Raw genomic sequence first — 20689 nt, 5'->3', positions numbered from 1 at the left:
TTTGCAAACTATTTTTTCTAAATCCTTAATATCTTTGGTTGTTAAAAACAAAGGAGGAATTTGAAGGGGATTAGAAATATGTGAGTGAATTACCATTTAAATAAAGTTGATTCAGCCCAGAAGGGACAATGGAAAAGCCTTCAGTCTCCATAAATCCACTTTAATGTCAGTAAACAAATGTCTGGTGAAATGTAGGAAACATGAGTGGGAAAAGAGTGCTTTCTGTATTACACCAGCGAGAAGAACCTGGCAAAGGATTTTGACTTTCTGGCTTAAATATAATCTTCTCATATAATCTTAAACTTAATGTGCCCATCTATTTTTACAATATTTAAACATGATTTTCCAATGTTGCCTCAATTTCTTTAAATGGCTGTAGCATTTTTACATACATTTTAAGTACATTTACTTTTTTGTTTGTTTGTTTTAGTCTATCATGACGTTTGAACTCAGGACCTGGAAATTATCCCTGAGCATTTATGAATTCAAGGCTAGCATTCTACTACTGGGGCTAAGGCACCACTTTGTCTATTCCTGAGTATTTATTGGAGAGAAGAATCTCATAGTCTTTCTTGCCTAGGCTGCCTTCAAAACTCCACCCCCAGATCTCAGCCCTCTTAGTAGACAAGTAGTTGGGATATAGACATGAACCACCTGCTTGTGAGAGAAATTTAAATGTTAAGATTCTGATATGCAAAATATATTATTCTTTGATGACTGAAATTCTAAGTGATACTTACAATGTTTATACTATTTGTGTATCATTAGACAATGTAACATTTTTCTCCTCAATTATACCTCTGTATAAAAGACAAATTGAAATACATTCAATTTTAAATACTAAGGGTAAGTTAAGGTGAGTAAGAATATTGGAATTTGGATCCACATATATTTGTGTGTGTATATACATAAGTAAATCTATACATATGTACATATATATATACACACAAATATACTTCAAAAGTGCCCAGATAAATGCATATATGCACATAAATCATTTCTTTGTCTGTTCTACCTGTACATATATAGCTTTTTGAAAGATGGATTGTTTTTCCCCTTTGCAGAAATCTGTATTGAATGAATATGACCAAATTAAGAAGTCAGATTTTTCACCTAGAGATTAAGACTGGAATGATTTCTAGTAGAAAATTCACCTAAGCATGAAGGTACAGTTTTACAATCTCTAGAACACTAAGCACAACACATAATTCTTGAAGTGAAAGGCAAGCACCATGCTTTTCCTGTGTAAATAGCATGAAATTACCCTGATAAATCGGGTACCTGATTGCAAAAGAGAGTTGAGTTTACTTAAACCAACATTCAAGAAAAATGGCTCAACATTAGAAAGATTAAGAAACCAAGGTCTTTCAATCAACAAGTGCATGAACTAGTCACCTGTGCATACCTTGTGTCTGAAGAAATGCATAAAAGATGTGTTGTGTAAGAATAAATCAACTCTTCAGAGAAAACAAAAGATGTCAGAGATTATGACTGGGGCAGATAGAGCAACTAAACTCTATCACTTCTGACTTTCTGGTTGAAATCTAGGAAAGATAGAATTCAGTGATGAGGACAGAGGCTCACCGTGACATTTTCCTGGGAGTAAAACTGTTAAGCAGCCTAATAGAACAAAAGTAATATTGTCCATTATGAACAAGCATTTGTGCTCATTGGAGAATGAACTGATTCTATGGATTGAAAGATACAGCAAATAGCATTTTTTAAGTCTTCATTTTCAAGTCTTAAAGGCTTGGATGATAGGAAATATCTTCAAGTTTTAAATAAGTAACTCAATTCAGGCCACAATTAATAACACTGCTCAAAATCATAGATATTGTGTCTGATTAGAATTGTGACCTTATGACCCACCTAAGGGTATAGAATATTCTCCAGTGTCTCCTGAAAGAATTAGTGTGAGAATAAATGAATAAAAATCTGTCAGGATGCTACAACACCACTATTCTTTCCTCTGTTCTTGTAAGTGTAAATATCCAGAGTGCTTGGCTAGCCTGCATCTTCACTTTGTGTCTAATCGCACCTCTCTGACCTTAATCAACAGCAATGACCTCAGGTACTTCTCTTGCTTCATCTGTAAGGTAAGTTATTCAGGAAGAGATTAAAGGTCTTTGGCAAATCTGGGTTTCTAAAATTTGCTATTTAATTATAGCTATCAGCTTCACACTAACAAGGAGAAGCATAAGGAAACAGATGAATGAATTTTCTGAATCTGGAATGCTGAAAGCGACATAGTTTAAATCCCATGTCTAGCATCTTGTAGTATTCTGATGTCTAGGTGACTACAATGACTTTTCATAGTAAATTAAAAAGTGATAGAGGCTGAATAGTTTGGTTAGATAACACATATAACACTTGGCTCTTAATGGGTGTTCTGAACTACTGTGACTATGACCACTCTCACAGGACATCTCATGTGATTATGCTCTTAGCTTTCCTTTGGCCAGGCACATTTTACGTTGTCAAACTATTATTGTCATATAAGACCCATGTCCTCAAAGCAGACAAATAATTTGAATAACAGTCCCAAATAGAACTGTACCAAAACAACAAAACCCGCTATATTCTGGTTATAGGTGCCCTCTCTGTCTCCCTCCTTCCTTCCTCCCTCCCTCCCTCCCCTCATTCTCTCCCTTCCCTCATCTTTGCTTCCTTCCCTTCCCAACATACACATAGAAGGACTGACAGCTGCATGGATGCTGTGCCTCTACTGTATCAAAAAAATTGAAAAAGTTCTGGGTACCATTCTTCCTTTGAAGGAGGTAGAAGCCACATTTTTATTGGGGGGAAATATAAAATGTTTGATGGTCGATCCTTTTCTTTGGCATGGGGCTTGAACTCTGGGCCTAGGAACAGTCCCTGAGCTCTTCAGATCAAGCCCAGTGCTTTTCCTCTTGAGTACAGTGCCATTTCTGGTTTTCTAGTGGTTAATTGGAGATAAAAGTTTCATGGACTTTCATGCCCACAATCCTAAGATCTGACTACTGAGTAGCTAGGATTTTCCATGTGAGCCACTGGCACTCAGCGTAAGATTCCCTTCTTGTGGCAAAGCTATAGTGGTTCATATGTTAATAGTGCTAGTTCATCAAACATTTCTTCATTTCTATCTCTAGTTAAATCATATATATATAAGCTGAGCTTCTATAGAATTAAGAGAAAATATACACACAAGCACACATACATTATAAATCTATTTTTTGGAGGAGGCCTAGTTTGTATTACACAAGCAAATAAACAATCTATCAATTAAGACTTGAGCTCTACTACTGCTGAGTGTTTACTGGCTGCTAATACATCTTCAGACAAATGCCTATTAAGGTACATTGTATATTTTTAAATTAAGTTTTATGATTTTTGCTATTGAGATATGTAAATTCCTGATATATTTAGATATTGAACTTTCATATCCTCCATATGAAGCAGATTTTATACTTACAGCCTCAATCCATTTGAGTAGATCACAGCATATGCTAGAAAATAGAAGTTCAGTTTCATTATTTTGATGTGATTCACGTCTCCCAACACCTTCTTAAAAAAGGAATGTTTATTTCCCCATGGTATCTTCCTCATGTCCTTTTCAACAATTAGTTCACACTATTGTCTGAGTTTCTTTTCCTATTCTTTTGGTCTATCTCTGTTCTCATGGACCTGAAATATTTTCTTATATTTTTATTATAACTTTGTGATATTATTTAAAATCAATCTTTGTGGTTCCTCAAACCTTGTTTTTTATTTCTAAGGATTGATTCATCCTTTCTGATTGAAATTCCCTTTCATTCCTTTCCTTGTGCCAGATGTTAGGGGGGAAAGTATTTCAATGCCTACACCCAATTAAAAAAAAAAAAAACTTCATATACTACAAAACAAAAAGGGAAACAGGAATGAGAGAGATCATTGGGATACAGGTTCACATAGTTAGCGAGGCAAGGAAGTATCAGGATCTTCCCCCTTGCAACTTGAAGACCCAGGAAACCTGTGTAAAATCCTGAGAGCTTGAAAACTCAGGGGTCAGACTCCAGAGTGTGGTTCTGACAACCGAAAACAGCAAAGGCAAAAAGAGTTTGATGTTCAGCTTAGCAATCAAGAGGGGATGCAGCCTTTCTCTGCCTTCTTTCATTCCTTTGAATGAGGAAGGATTGGACGATATCCACAGGCACTAGGCAGAAGCATTCTCTGTAGTCAGTCCAACAATTGTTATGGAGACTCTCAAAAAATACACAGAAATAATGCTTAATGAGGTATCTAGACATTGAATGGACCCAGTCATATATGTCCAAGCTCTTTTGATGCTGAGTGAGAGGATGTAACTTGGAAGGGATATTACTGTGAGCACAAGTATATGTGTGTGTGTGTGTGTGTGTGTGTGTGTGTGTGTGTGTGTGTGTGTGTGTGTATGTGTGTATGTATGTGTGTATGTATGTATGTATAGTGGGAAGTAGCCACTTGTGGCTATGGAGCATTTGAAAGTTGCCTGGTATAAATGAATAGGAGTATTTAAAAAAATTTTTTTGCCAGTCCTGGGCTTAAGCTCAGGGCCTGAGGACTGTTCCTGAATTTTTCTCAAGGCTAGAACTCTACCACTTGAGCCTTAGCACCACTTCTGGCTTTTTCTAAGTATGTGGTACCAAGGAATCGAACCCAGGTCTTCATGAATGATAGGCAAGCACTCTACCATTAGGCCAAACTCCCGGCCCCAGGTTTTTATTTAATTTAAACTAAGTTTAAGTCTAATTCGCTACATAGGTTTAGAATTCCATGTTGGACAGCTTAGTTACAGCTATATTTCTAAACAGTCGCTACTTAAGTATGAGTATGATATGAACCAGAGTCCCCAGTCAATCTGCGATGACAATAAGAAAGAAAACTTGTGTGAATAACTAAGGTACCAAGTTATTTTCTACCACAGCCTACCTTAGCTCCTTCAAATCAATACAGTGACTGTTTAGCTTTTAATTGCTAATTTCCTCACCAAGTAGACTCTTAGTAAGCATATCAAATGAGAAATACTACTCTTATAGTAGACTTGTCCAAAGGTACTGGGTTTGACTTTTGAAATTTTAAAGCGAAAGGTAGTTAGAGCTTTGTTAGCCAAATCATTACATTGGAATTATAGAATACACTTTTCATTTTGCCTCTCATAATTTTTTTAATTTAAACTTAGTAGGTTAGCTTTATGTTACTTTGGAAAAAATACCTGAAAAAAATCAACATAAAAGAAAAAAGATATATTTGGGTTCATAGATTCAAAGATTTCAGTTCATGGATGCTTGTCTCAGAAGCTTTTAGATGGAAATAGATGGTAAAAGAAAGCTAATCATCTCATGATGGCCAGGATGCAAACAGAGAAAGAGTCAGGAACAAAAGACAACTTTCAAGGACACACCTCCATGACCTACTTTATCCAGCTAGTCATTATCTCTTAAAGTTCATTCACCTCCCAATGACTCAAAAAGCTATGAGTTTACATATACATTCATTCAGTATGTCACAGCCTTTCTGTTCCAATCATTTCCCAGATAGCTCACATGTGAACACTGCTGTATCTCTGGACCAAGCCTTGAATGTAAGGACTTTTGGAGGACACTTAAAATTGAAGCCATATTAGGTGACCCAGTATCTTGCTATAAGATTTTCCTCTTGCCACTCTTGGAAAAGTTCATAATACCAGTGAGTATTTAATAATTATTTAGAAACGTTATAAGAAAATTCACTTGCTAATATTTTTTTCAGAATATTAAGTAAGAAGAGTAGAGCAGAAACTTCTCAGATGTTAGGTGTTAATGTCCTCTCTGATAGATGTTTTCAGTATGTGTTTAGTACTTGTTATATTCTTGGCTCAAAAAGGGTTCAGTCCTAGTCTCACTACTATACATAGAGTATGAATAAGCTTGAGTACACCGAATATCCTTAGTGTATCAACTCAATGAAAAGAGTCAAGCTGATGGCTTGGGAGCTACTGTATCACAGCTCATGTGGCAGTTCTTACGAGTCCAGTGAATTGTGCAAAGTGACCCCATCCTTTAATCTAGCTGCTTGGGAGGTGGAGGTGAGGGGGCTGAAATTTAAGACAAAACCTAGCCAAAAGGACTGCATGAGACTCCATCAGAACTGAAAGCTGGGACTGGTAGCATGGTGGGACAGTCCTGTTATCCAGTATGGAGTCAGTAAAATTGTTGGGCATACTGGTACATTCTCCAGCAATGCAGGAAGCACAAGTAGGACTATCACAGACCATAAAGCCATCATAACTCTACCTCAAAATGACTAATGCACAAAAGGACAGGCTGAATGGCTCAAGTGGTAGAGCATCTGACCCAGCAGGCTTAAGGCCTTGAGTTTAAGTTCAAATATCCAAAGACCAAACAGCAACAACATATAAAATTAAAAAGAGCTGGAGGCCAGAAATAAGAAATTGACTATAAAACTGAACACATCCTAAGGGATTTTTAGCCATACTTTCATAGGAATTCACAGGTAACTATGTATTATTTCTTAGATCAAAATGGAAATGACCACCTGATTTTTGAGTCATCTTTCTAACCTGTGGGTACAACCATATCTATTACAATATAACATCAGCAAGACAATGAATTATCCACTTATTATTGTCCACAGCCACTCAGCATACTGAGGGTTACTATGGATTTCTCATTTAACCTTTCAACGTTATAAAGTTGGCTTTACATTCTTTATTCTATAAGTTAGGAAATTGTTGATAGGCTAGTAGAGGGTGAGAATAGTAGGAAAGAGCCCAAATTTAATTATACCTGGCATTAAAATCTCCACTTCTAAAGAAAGCCTGGAGTGTTTAGCCTTGTATGTATTAACTGTTATTTTTGGCATGATATTAAGTGCTCTCTCCCTTGCCTCCCACCATTGATCCTCAATGTGGGGCTCTGGGGAAGTTGCTGGATCATGAAGGCGCTGACATAATCAATGGATTCATCTGTGGAGGATTTATATGTGGATGGACTATTGGGAGATAGTGGAAACTGAGGGAGGTAGAGCCTGATTTGAAGAAGTGAGATGCTGAAGGACAAAATTTATCCCTGCCTCATTTTCAGTTGTTTTTCCCATATCTTTAGCTTAGTGATAGGAACTGATTAAGACAGGAGGGTAACTATAATTGACTAAGAAACAAAATCCTGAGCTGTAAATAGCACAGACTGTGACACACACAGACACACACACACACACACACACAGAAATAGATAAAATATCATGTCTGTGACAGTGAATGATATCACTCTCTACTAAAATAAAGAGTGGTATTTCTAAATATTTGCTATTATGAAAACATCTCTCAGGAAAAAATTGTAAGGATTAAAACTCAGAGAAATTATTATAAGGAAGAAATTCATCTGTCTGAAAAATTGATGAGCAGCATACATTTAGAAATTGTTGTTAGAAAACCAAATTCTGGTGACTCATGCCTATAATATTAGCTATTTGGGAGACTGAGATCTGAAGATTATGTTTCAAAGCCAACCGGAGCAGGAAAGTCTATGAGGCTTATCTCTAGTTAACTACCAGAAAACCAGAAATGGATCTATGATTCAAGTGGTATAGCTCTAAACTTGAGCAAAAAGCTCAGGGACCGTGCCCAGATCCTGAGTTCAAGCCCCATGACCTCTACAAATTCTTATAAGACATATTCTTATAAGACAAAATATGGAACCATCCATGCAAATTTCAATGACACAGTACAACTTAAAATAAAACATGGTCTGGTTTTACCAAAAGTGAATGTAGACTTGAAACATTTGCTTTGGAGAAAATGATTATTTTTATAAGGAGATGCCAAAATAAAATTAACTTCTATGATTATCTAAAGAATATCAGTCTGTAGGTACAGATAGAGAAATGATTATAATTGAAAATTTTATTAGAAAACACTATGATAAAGCCAGGAATTAATGTGGGGATATATTCTACCACTTGGGAAGACAACAGAGTAACAGAATAGACAGACAGACAGACCTAGATGGAACATGGTAAGGAAAGGAGAGGAAGAGAAGGGAGAGAGAGCAAGGAAAAGGAGGGAGAGAAAGAGGAAAAGCACTTTTTTTTTGGTGGGTCATGGGGCTTGAACTTGGCACTGTCCCTGAGCTCTTCAGCTCAAGGCTACCACCCTATCCTTGAGCCAAGTCCTACTTCCCATTTTCTAGAAGTTAATTGGAGATAAGAGTCTCAAGTCCATTTGTGCCCCGGCTAACTTTGAACCATGGTCCTCAGGTCTCAGCTTCCTAAGTGTCTAGGACTACAGGCGTGAGCCACCTCGCCCAGCTAGAAAAACACTCTTAAGCAGCATATGGAACTGGTTTCCTTTAAAACTATAAAGAATGTTGTATTAAAACATTTTACTCTTAAAAGATGTCTAAACATTTATAAACACAGGCCACAAAACTAATATATATTGCTTACATTAAATTCTCCAATTCACCAGAAAGCATACATTTGTATATTGTTAAAAGAAAAAAAGCATGACTCTGCTTTTTGTACCTTCCACTAATGAGATCTTATTTTGCCTTAAGATGACTCAGACAGATCCTGAACACTCACTGCTGTTAATAGTCTCTTCCAGCTATCCTAAGTACTCAACAAGAGTAAGAACCCAGTTCAAATGTGATCAGTTTCATTTAGGTAAAATTAGCAACTATAATTTCAAAGTTGTAATTGAAATGTTAATATAGATTGCAATACCACAGTGGGGTCAATCACACTGGAATATTTCCCTATACATAGAATATATCCAATAGCCAGATGTTGGTGGTTTATGTATGCAATCCTAGTTACTTGAGAAGCAGGGACTAGAAGAGGTGTATTCGCTGGCAAATCTGGACAGAAATTCCTCAAGATTCCATCTCAGTGGAAGAAGTTGGAACTGGTGGTGCTTGTGTGTTATCCCAACAACTTCCTATAATTGGTGAATCATTGTCCAGGTGCAACTTTGGACAGGAAGTAAGACATTATCTCAAAACTAAAAAGCCAGAACCAGGGCTAGAGACATGTTTCCGCAGAGAGACATGCCCCTGCTTAGCAAGCACGAGCCCTAAATTCAGACCCTAGTACAGGTAAAATTAAAAATAAAAACAAAATTATCTGAGATAAAAAGTTTTGGTACATAAATACACTTACTTCATAAACATAATTCATCTTTAAAATATATTTCTAGTACTCTGTGGTTCAAAAGTATGATAGATTATGAAATAAACATTCCTTAAACCTATAAACACAAAGGCCTCTGCTTTAAACTATGCAGTGTTTTACTATTGTGCCCTTACTAAAATATTCAGAAGAGGCCCATCCTAGAGAGTAATGGAACAACCTATGAAAATATTTTCAGAAAATGAAAACTCTCCATCTAGAATATTGCACCAACAAGTGCAATATGTTGTTGAAGAAAGAAGGGCTTACATTTTTCTTTATGGCCATTCTTTAAATCTTATTCAAAAATATTGCTTACCAGAGGAAGTAAAAATGATTGCTCTTGTCATATATGTCCCATAGAAAAAGTTTACTACCATAACAATGACAGGTTGGCCTTTGCTACAGAAACCAGATGAACGTGGTGGAGAGGAGAAAGATTCCTGTCTCTTCCTCTCCTTGTACTAAATCGCAAAGCTTCCTTCCAGCTGTGTTTTCATTTGTGAGTTTGTCTTTTATACTCTCATTGTTTTCCTGTGATTGTGGGTATGATTTGAAATCCAATTTTGAAAATAAAAATAAACAATCTGGTCACAGACAGTAACACATATTGGCTTTTCTAGAGAAAACAAGATTCATCTTCTAAAACATGCCATTAGATATTATTGATTTTGAAATATATATGCATATACACATATATATGATATTTCATTCTTATGTTCTGCCACAAAAGTGTATGAGATAATTGATCATGGGTGTGTGTGTGTGTGTGTGTGTGTGTAAAAGAGAGAGGGAGAGAGTGAAAGGGAGCGGGAGAGAACAATCATAACAAATTATTCTATATACTAAAAGTGTGTTTGATATGGGTGAGAAGAGTGAGGGGAAGCAGAGAAGACATGAGACCTAGAAAAAAGAGATAATTGAGGTCTGAAATGACATCACAAAGTGCTGACCTTCAACAAAACAGGGACAATGAGAATTTCAAAAAGTGCGAGTAGAGTGACTCTTGGAAATATTGGAAATAACTCTGGCTTATATTTAATTTCCATGCATCCACTAAATGTATAATTTATAAATGTCATTGACTGAGAAGATGTGGGACCTACACTATCCCCTCTTTGCTATCCTTATTATTCAGGGCAGTGAACTGCAGGAGAAGGGTTAAAGTGGGGTCCATGATACATCCGTGCTGTAGGAATGAGAAGTGGGGTGAGCTGGAACACAAAGTCAGAGAACAAGGTGATCAGAAACGATATTCTATTTGGGTTTCTGACGTTTTGAGAGGGAATATCAGACCTCCAACAGGAAGTGTTATAGGTTGGAATTAATTTAATTTGAATCCCAGAGGACAGGATGAGGATCTTCCATTGTTATCTTGGTTAGACCAAGAATGTAACTGCCACTCAATAGCTCTTCCTGAATAATTCTTTCTGGCCTACTTCTACTTGTGTATTTTCTAGTTTGAGAACAGACTTACCATTTTACAGAAAAAGATTTGTCCAGAATAATCTACACTCTGCCAGTATTTTCTGTAGCACTAATGGGTAATGTGAAAGGCTGAGGATAGCATTTTTTAATACCAACAGAATTGACTACCCTTAATAATAACGGTAAAAAAATTATTTTAATCATGTACATGGGAACATTGCCTTAGGACTATTTCCTCTATAGTATGTTCTAACTCAGATATTTCTTTGTTGATTTCTTTGCCAAATTTATCTGACTACCTAGGAGATTTTGTTTGTATTAGAGTCTGTGTATTAAATCACATTTAATGATATTTGCTGTATGTATTTCAGTGGTCTTATGTTAGGTGTATATATATATTTACAATCATTGTATCTTCTTACTGATTTGATTCTTTTATCAATAGTTTTTGAGACAAGACCTCTTGTCTCATATAATATGGCATTCCATCGTAAGTGAGTGGATATTTCACTAGCTTTTTTAGGATTATCTCTTTGGATTATACTTTTAGTATTTAGATTGAAATATTACTTGGCAAAGGACTAGATTGATTGGTTTCTAATTATGATCTTCTACACTTTTGTTTCCTCATGTCCATACATGAAGACTTAGGAAGTATTTGGCATTATCTGTGCTCTTACCTCTCTTAACCTGTATAATTCCTGTAATGCAAATAGTCATTCACATAAAGATGCTCCATATGTTTTATAGGCTGGTGAGAATTTTTGAATCTGGCTGAATTAATTATAAAGATTCATTCTCAGGTTCAGAAATTCATTCTTTTGCTTATTCTAGAAAATTGCTGAGGTTGTGCATTACATTATTTTTCATTTCACTGATTATAGTTTTTATTTCTAAGATTCTTACTTGGTTCTTTTTTTATATGATTGCTATCTCTATCAGACTTTTCTTTCATACCCTGAATTGTTTTCCTCATTTATTTTCATTATCGCTCTTTATTCTCTTGTGTCTCACTAAGTTTCCTTAGGATCACTAGTTTCAATTTGTTTTCAGGCATCTTCAGATTTCCTTCAAGTGACAATCAAGCCCATTCTGGGAATAAAAGTTAGTGAAATGGTAAAACTCCTGTCTATCAAGCATGAGACCCTGAGTTCATTCCCCAATGCCACTTGAATGCACATATTATACATAATACATACATACATACATACATACATACATACATACATACATACATACATGAGTAGTATATGATTTCTTCTTTGATTGCTATTAGAAATGTCTACAGTCTAGAATATAGTGGTTTATGAAAATGTTTCATAACTGTGCAGGGAACTCAGGTTTGTAAAGTTTCTCTACACAGTAGGAGTCATGGACTCGTGTTGTGGAAAACAAGGCCAATTGTGTCTGCTGTCAGGTCTTGTAATACTGTTCACTTCTTTTTGGGGGCTCGGGGATTCAGATTCAGACCTTCTGGAGGTCCCAAGGGGCAAGTGCAAGTGGTACCTGTGCTTTTAGCACAATTGTTATTCTGAAACCTTAACCTGGTGGGAGTCAAGGGGGTATTTACTGGTTCCTCAGGAATGGGCAGAAAACCTTTGGGCTTATGATACTTGGCAGGTTCTATAGCTAGAAAGATAAAAAATGGAAGATCTTGGGTGGGTGAGGGTGGGAGAGACCTCTTTGTAAGTTCATTCTTTAGAACAACCAGCTGCTAAAACTGTTATTGGAAGCCTGGGGAAAGTATGCAGGTATCCTGCAGTTAAGACTGCTAGTCTGCTGAAGATTGAGTAGCTAGCACTTTCCCCCTTGCCATTTCCCAACCTTGGGAGTCTTCCTGCCCAGGAAACAGTTTGAAACTGCAAATTGCTTTTCTTTTCTCTTTCTTTCTTTCTTTCTTTCTTTCTTTCTTTCTTTCTTTCTTTCTTTCTTGCTTGCTTGCTTGCTTGCTTGCTTGCTTGCTTGCTTGCTTCTCTATGTTACCTTTCTACCTCTTCAAGCTGTTTAAGGGATCTTGATGATTTTCAGCTTTCTTCTTCCATCCTTCTACTGGAAATACATTATTTTTTGTGTTCTCTGAGGCAGAGTCATTGAACAGGGCATCTCTCTTTTTCCCTGTTGGCTCTTTCTATCTAAAATAATTGCTATTAACATGCATTAATGCATATATATTTATAGGTGTATTTGAAATATATAAATATAGTGATTTTTTTAAAAATGAATGAAATTTTTTCTAAATTTTTATCTTAATACTATGATTTTTTTCCTGGAAATTCTTCTATATCAGTACATAGAGGCATATTTTTTTTTTGCCAGTCCTGGGCTTGAGCTCAGGGCCTGAGCACTGTCCTTGGACTTTCTCAAGGCTAGAGCTCTACCACTTGAGCCTCAGCACCACTTCCGGCTTTTTTCTATATGTGGTAACGAGGAATCGAACCTGGGTCTTCATGCATGCTAGGCAAGCACTTTAACCACTAGGCCAAACTCCCAGCCCTGCATATTTTATATAATATCTACATATTATTTTCTGTTTATTAGTTCACTGGAACTTTTCCCATGCATCTTACTATTGGATATTTAGTTGCTTTCTACTACAGTCTGAGATTGTTCATAAAATGTGATTGAAACCACTTTTATGAGCAAATTATCATCCTTAGCTTGGTTGTATGTCTGAATTATTTCAGTAAAAAGAAATCTGTGAATGATTTTCCACGTATTCTTCCAATATTCATTTGTGCAGGCTTGGTACTTTTTGAGCCAATTAAAAATGTTTATTTTGATGAAGCTTTTCCTTTCCACAATTAAGAGAACTTCATATTTACAAGGACTTCATGTTCATTTTAAAATTCATGGAACAAAACAGAACTCAGTGATTCACTCCCTTGGAAAACATCAGGACAGGGTTACACATTTTACCACATAAAATTCCCTTTGCAAAATAAAATCTGCAATCCTTCATGATTTCAAATGCATTTCGATTCTTTTAGTTGTACATTCTCTTGGATGTTTTCCTTTCTAGTAGGCTTTTAAACAAGATCATCTCATAAGATCCTTCCTTTGTTATGAACTTTAAAATTCTTTTGCAGAAGTTTCCCCCCACCCTTGTGTGTGTGTGGGGGGGGAAGAACAGAAGGAAGCCTTTGTTATCATCATGTGCAAAGCAGAGCTGATTTGTTAAGAACTTGACCCTGAAATCAGGTACTGAAGGCTTATATGCGTAATCTTAGTTAACCAGAAGGTTGAGAGCTGAGAATTGTGGCTCAAAGGTTCCAACCTGTACAGAAAAGTCCTTGAGACTTTTACCTGCAATTAAAACCCTCACCCCATAAGGAAGAAGTGGAACAGCCTTGCATAAAAATGCTCAGGGATATTGCCTGGGCCCTGAATTAAATCTCTAACACTGGCACAAAAATAAAACAATAAAAATGAACTGAACCTTGACTTTTAGCTAATGATCATTTCCTATGTTTGCCAATGTTAAGGAAACAAACTCTTGATAGACTTTTGATATGTGTACAAAGTAATATTCATAAATTATTTCAAATTTTTCTATATCAACTTATATTCCTTTTTTTACTTTAATACCATCATTTAAGCTTTAGTCTCTCAGAGCCTGTATTTAAATTTTGTATATACATTTTATACATAATTTTAAGAAATTATTTTTTATTTACTTATGTATTTATTACCTACCTAATTAAAATAAATTTCTGGTGACCAAGATTTTCTTTTTTTTGTTTTGTTTTGTTTTTTGATTTTTGGGTGGGGTCATGGGGCTTGAAATCTGGCTTGGGTGCTCTTCAGCTGAAGGCTAGCTACTGCCCTGGAGCCACAGCCCCACTTCCCATTTTCTAGTGATTAATTGGAGAGAAGAGTCTCAGAGCTTTGTATTGCCCTGGCTGGCTTTGAACCTTGATCCTCAGATCTCAGCTTCCTGAATAGCTAGGATTACAGGTGTGAGCCACCATGCACAACAGCAAGTTTATCTTCTATGCATCTTTTCATTCTTCCTTCCTTTCTATCTATCTTCCTTCATTCCTCTTACCTTCCTTTCCCTTCCCTTGATATGGCCTGACTAAATTTCCCAGATAGGGTTTACATTGCAAACGTCTTGCGTCAGCTTCCTGAATGCCTGGAATTAAAGCTATGTACCTTGACACCTAACTTGGTTTATTTATTAGTAGTGGTGGTAGTGTTTTGCTTTACTGGCTTATTTCCTTGAGTGATTCTTCTAGACTGTGTCTTTGTCCTTCCATACTTAAAATTTTTTATTTATATTTTATTTATGTGTGTATGTTTATTGTAAAACTGATGTATAAAGGGGTTATAGTCACATAAGTTAGGTAATAACTACATTTCTTTTTGAGAAGTGTCCCTTCTTCCCTCATTTTCTCCCAGTTTTTCTCTCCTGGTTCTCTCCCAAGTTGTGTAGTTCATTTCCAACATCGTGTCTAGTGAGTATCACTGCTGCATTTATTCATTCCTCCATTATTGTGCCCTCACCCTTTCTAAAACAGATAAACCTGCATTAAATCTGGTTTTGTTAGCAGGAGGACTCACTTTAAAATTATTTTCCCCTCATTTCTCCCTTATATTCGTAGTTATCGAAACTCCCAATGATATAATTTGGATTTTCATCGTAGGTAATTGGTTTATTTTGGTTTTGTCATTATTACCTATTGTTAAGTTTTTAAACCTATCTTTTCTATACTTTTTTTGGGGGGGTGCAGATTCCAGGTATTTTCTCTGAGCTTTTGTGATTTAAGTCAAGTGCTCTACCACATAACCCATATCTTCACTTTTGGCTTTTTGGGGAGTTAATTGGAGAGAAGAATCTCACTTTTCTGTCCAAACTGGCTTGAAACATAATCCTCAGTTCTCAGACTACTGAATAACATGTGGCCACTGGTGCTTGGCTTATTTTAATTTTAATCTATGAAATTCTGTACTTGCACCAGGATGGTTGAAATATTACTTTATTGTTTTGTCTATGTCACACATCTAGCTTGCTGCCTATTCTTCCGTTGCTATTACACCATTATTTCTCTCTTCATTTCTCTGTGCTTTGAGACTAATCCTCTTAAAGAAGGACATTTTTAAAAATTGTTATGTTTTTAATTGGACTATTTTTACTGCCTTTTTTGTAATGATGTGATGTTAATGCTTCCTGATGTCTCAGATGACATGAATTAAAACATTTTCTAATTCCTTTCCTCACTCTAATTTTGGGGGAAAATATCACAGTGGAATTAAATTGGATGAATGAATGACATTATTCACACCGTATTCTGTTTTTGAAAAATATATATGATGAGAACATCATACAAGAAACCATGTATTATTCACATAAGAATTAATACACAGTTTATGCTATACTGAAGATATAGCAGATCATATGAGGAGTTGAATTGTGCCCCAGGAGTCCAAATGTTAGAGCTCTAATGGCCAAAAGTTGTGTCTATGTTCTTCAACCATTTCAGAGGTTTCTTCTGCTGACTATTTGTATTACACTGTGAGATATGGGTTGTTCTTATGAGCTCACCCTTCAGGACAGAGTGAATGGAACAGAATAAGCTTCTGAACGGAATCCCCCATGAGTTCTCCTGCAGCAGGTGGAACACCAAGTGTGGAACTTTGTGTCTTTGGTATGACTGTGTTTCTGTTTGTTTGTACAGCCTCTCCATTTTGTTTGTCACCTGGTATCTATATCCATACACCACTTATATATAGCTTTTCCAGATCTCCCTCTCTCTCTCTCTCTCTCTCTCTCTCTCTCTCTCTCTCTCTCTCTCTCTCTCTCTCTCTCTCTCTCTCTCTCTCTCTCTCTCTCTTTCTCTCTCTCTCTGTCTCTCTCTCTCTGTCTCTCTCTCTCTCTCTCGCTCTCTCTTGATCTCTCTCGCTCTCCATCTCTCTCTCCTCCTTTCTTTGTCTTCCTTTCTGCCTCTAAGGGATCTCTTCTAGAAGGATCTGTTAATCACAGATCATTCTTTTGTGCCTGAACTATGCATTTTTGTGCATAGTTTCCCATCTACAGTTTTAAGCCATTACAAATCATTTCTGGAAACAAATGAAAAAGTATACACATTACTTTAATGTGCAGGCCCCACATCTTCCTTACTAGGTTCTTGAGAGATATAAAACAATAAATAAGAGTACCAATATAATGTACTATGAAGGGCATGTGAATAGTATAACTAAAATAACAGCAATCTCGAATCTCACAGCAATCTCACAGCGAGAAGACATGTGTTCAACGGACGAGATGACTCTTTTCACATCACCTTTTATTTTCAAAATATATAATTATGAGAGCAAATAAAGTTTTACATGCCTACTGAAAAGTATGTATCTGTGAAGTTAAATAAAAATATATAGATTATAATTTTCTATACCTAAGATGTATGAATAATTTTATGGGATGAGCATTGTCCCTCAATTTCTCTTTAACAGAGTTTGAGAGCTCCATGGTAAAGGATCTTCCTGCCAAATAAGAGGCCCAGAGTCCAAAACCCAGTTACTCCCACCCCCAAATATTTGAGGAAATATGAATTTATAAGCATGACTAATTCATGAAGTCCTAGAAGTGTTTGCTTTTTTTAAATATTCAAAGAAATGATCTTTTCAAAAGATAAATCAAAGCATAAAATGCCACTCAAAAAATAAAATAATTAAAGACAAATTAGCCAAATAATGAGGAGAGCATTTATAATTTGCTAATGAAAACATGATCTAGTAATGCCTTGCATCCACTGAACAACTCTGCAATTGAAAAAAAAGAAATGTGGGTAAGAGAGCATTATATTTGCATGGAAGAAAAATAGAGGGCAGTAAAAGCATAAGATCAACAAAATAAGAATTAAAGGCAGATGGGAAGCAAATTAACCTTCAGATTCATTGCAGCATGATGAAAGAAGATGGAACTAAAAGTTGTATTCAATGTTTCAGTCCAGATTGTGAGGAAGCACTCTAGCTGTGACTGCTCTTAAGGTGATTTGTTACCAGTAATGAGATGATTATATTTAGACTATAAGTTCAAGGTAGAATAAATCACTCTTCCATAGTTAATCAGTGAAATGATCATTCATGTAAGATTCCGCAAGGGGAGATGAAAACATATCTTGTAGAATATTAAATAACTACATATATCTAGGAGTTTAGTTAACTTTTGAAATAATTATATTGACAATCTGGCTAGAACATCTGCAATAGTAAGGGACACATTTAAGAAAAATTATGTGGTGTGTTAGATAACCTTCATAAATGAAACAGAAATAAGCACTTGGAGGAAACAGTTCAACTTTAATAACTTTTGTGTGAATAGTCATATAATTTCTACCTAATTTCCATCATTTAGTAAAAAAAAATTCAGACACATGGTGTGACAAGCTGATAGGTCAAATCCGAAAGGACAGGCTCTTCTCTTTGCACTATTCAAACTTTCTGCTCAGTTGAAGTTTTGTTTGAACAATCCCAACCCATTTGAAGCAGGCATTTTCCTGCCTTTGTTTCACTCTGTCAAACTCCTCTGGTTTCCTAATTTCAGGGGGTTTATGCCTTTGGGAATTTTTTTTTTCAGATGCAATGACATTGCGATATTATTGAGTATTTCTTAAAGGTCTGTATGTGCCATGCATGGTTCTTAGCTTGATTCTTTTGAGATGTATGAGATCCTTTAAGAGGTATGGCCTAGAAGGAGGTCTTTAAGTCATTGGGGGTGTGCCCACAAAAGAGATTGTGGCATCCTGATTCTCCTCTTAGTCTTTCCCATCCTACCAATGCGGGGGCAGTTTCATTCTGTGATCAACCACCAAAGGTGCAAAGCAAAATGCAGCCTATTGTACACTAGAACTTCTGTAATTTCAAACCAAACTCCACACTTGGTTGTTTTAAGTATCTCAGTATTTGTTGTAATGACAGAAAGCTGATGAATACATATTTGAATGAAATACCTATTCCTTTACCTAGTTTGGGGTGATTACTGAGAATTAAACACAAGTTAATATGATGAGAAAAAGAACCAGTGAAGAAATATAATAGTGAAGCATCTAGTACTTAATACTGTTAAAAATCCTTTTGATTATCTTTGCATTTTAATATTATAGGGAAAATTAAGTACAAACTGAAAAAACTACTCTGTTTTCAACACTGGAAACCTGAGTTTCACTAGTTTTTGGTATATTTTTACCTTCTTTCCTTTGAGGGGTATATTATATGTGTCATTAATTCATTTTTCTTCTGCCTATAATGCTCTCTTTCCAGTCTTTGAATTATTTGTATTCCTATAATTTTCAGTGTTATCTTTTTATAGAAGATATCCTTAATATCTGTTTCAATTTTTTAATTGATTATTCCTCATGTCTCAACACTGTATCTTAGCAGCCACTTCATTTTCTTGAAAAGACCTAGTGTAATCAGAAATAACTGTTTATTGGTATGTTTCTGTCTCCTTCATTTGGCTTTAAAATTCAAGTTGGAAAGAAAGAAATGTTGCTCATCTCTGGGAATCTAGCTTATCCTGGAGCAGTAGTTCACATGTGTACATCTAACTATAAAATTTAAACTAGCAAACAGTCAGAGTAAAAGCACTCTTCAGTGGTATTTTATGGTCATGAAGTGATATGAAATGGGAATTCCCTTCTAAAATCAAGGTTATAAAATACCATATCGGCTTTTTAATAAAAATTACTATTCCAGGGTCAACCATGGAATAACGTATTTAGGTAAGTGCAATCCACACAGACATTTTCTAATTTTAGCATAGAATGAAATCCAAAGTAGGTTCAATTTTCTCTGTCTCTCTAATTAAAATAGGGAATAGGAGTGGGATCATGTGTCTGGGGTTTTATTTCTACCTTCTTTTCTAACTGGCTTTGGGGTCAGAAACAGACTTCATTTAACTCCTTTAATTTTTAGTTTCTTCATCTTTAAAGTAAAGCAGTAGCTATTATACTAGTTCTTTTATTGACTTTTAAATGTTGTTATTTTTCTCCCACAGATACCATCTACCTTCTGGTGAATTATCTTACAATTGTTTCACCAAAGCCAGCAGGGAAATGAATGGTAAGCAACTAATTAATTTTCCATATACTGAGGGTACACTAGTTACATTCACCCTAAAAATTACTTTAAAGTACACTCAAACACTTATATTAAGTCAATTTTTACCATTCATTACTGCAATATATTAACTTCTAAGTTTTCCCAGGTTTTGTTTAAAATGAAGACAAGAAATGAGGGGAACTGAAATGGTTTCCAGAATAATCATACACTCATATCTAGAGTTACCCTGGACCTGAGTGGTCGGCTCATACCTATAATCCCAGCTACTCACAAGGCAGAGATCTGAAGATAACAAATTCAAAGCCAGCCAGGACAGAAAAGTCCAGGGTGCTCTTATTTCCAATTAATCAGAGAAAGGCCAAGATTGGAAATGTACCCTGGTGATAGAATGCCCACTGTGAGCCAAAAACCATCTAAGAGTGTAAGACCTTGAATTTAAGTCCCAGTATTCACACACACACACACACACACACACACACACACACACACGCATGTACACATGGACAAGCACATATTACTGTATGTCCAGCTATTGTTGTATTTATGTAGGTGGTGCCTGTGTAAGTCAGTTTTCTATTACTATGACAAAATACCTGATCAAACCAACTTAACTTCAAAGGAGGGAATGTTTTATGGTGGTTCAGGGATTAAGGGGGATTTTGTTCATGGTCAAATCACCATGGTCCTGTGAGAGGAGAGTATTGTAGGGGACGTGAGTACCTCTGTCATACTCAGCCTGAGTCCTTTTACATTTCCTTACAACCTTGGTCAATGGGTTTCATTATGTTATTTCCATATGCCCAATAACTACCTGGAAGGATGACACTTGTAAAGGTTTTATAGTTGTGTTTGCCTCTACTATGAAAGACTGACAATAAAGATAGTGGAATTTAATTTTATTCATTCCATTTTATATACTGGCATATGATTCTACAAGTATGTGGTTTAAAGGGTGAGCCAATGTAGCAGTGATATTCACAAAACAACTCCATAACTCGGGAAGGTTGGGGAGGGAAAGTTGGAGAAAATCATAGTACAG

At 35.9% G+C, this 20689-nt stretch overlaps 1 long non-coding RNA gene across 2 annotated transcripts in view; it reads left to right on the top strand.

The window, feature by feature from the left end:
• LOC150066696 (uncharacterized) overlaps positions 1-20689 on the top strand; it is a 74145-nt gene that overhangs the window by 43463 nt on the left and 9993 nt on the right. Inside the window, exons 2-4 of one of the 2 annotated variants that reach the window (XR_016539266.1) lie at positions 1065-1166; positions 2060-2096; positions 19586-19650. This is a non-coding gene — a long non-coding RNA (uncharacterized LOC150066696). The remainder of the gene's footprint in view (positions 1-1064; positions 1167-2059; positions 2097-19585; positions 19651-20689) is intronic. The other variant, XR_016539265.1, reaches the window with a different exon arrangement.

Source organism: Megascapheus bottae, chromosome 2 (genome assembly GCF_031878675.1).
Source record: "Megascapheus bottae isolate mThoBot1 chromosome 2, mThoBot2.hap1, whole genome shotgun sequence".
NCBI lineage: Eukaryota > Metazoa > Chordata > Mammalia > Rodentia > Geomyidae > Megascapheus > Megascapheus bottae.
Note: the sequence above shows the minus strand (reverse complement) of the source record. Positions and strands in the feature narration are given on the sequence as shown.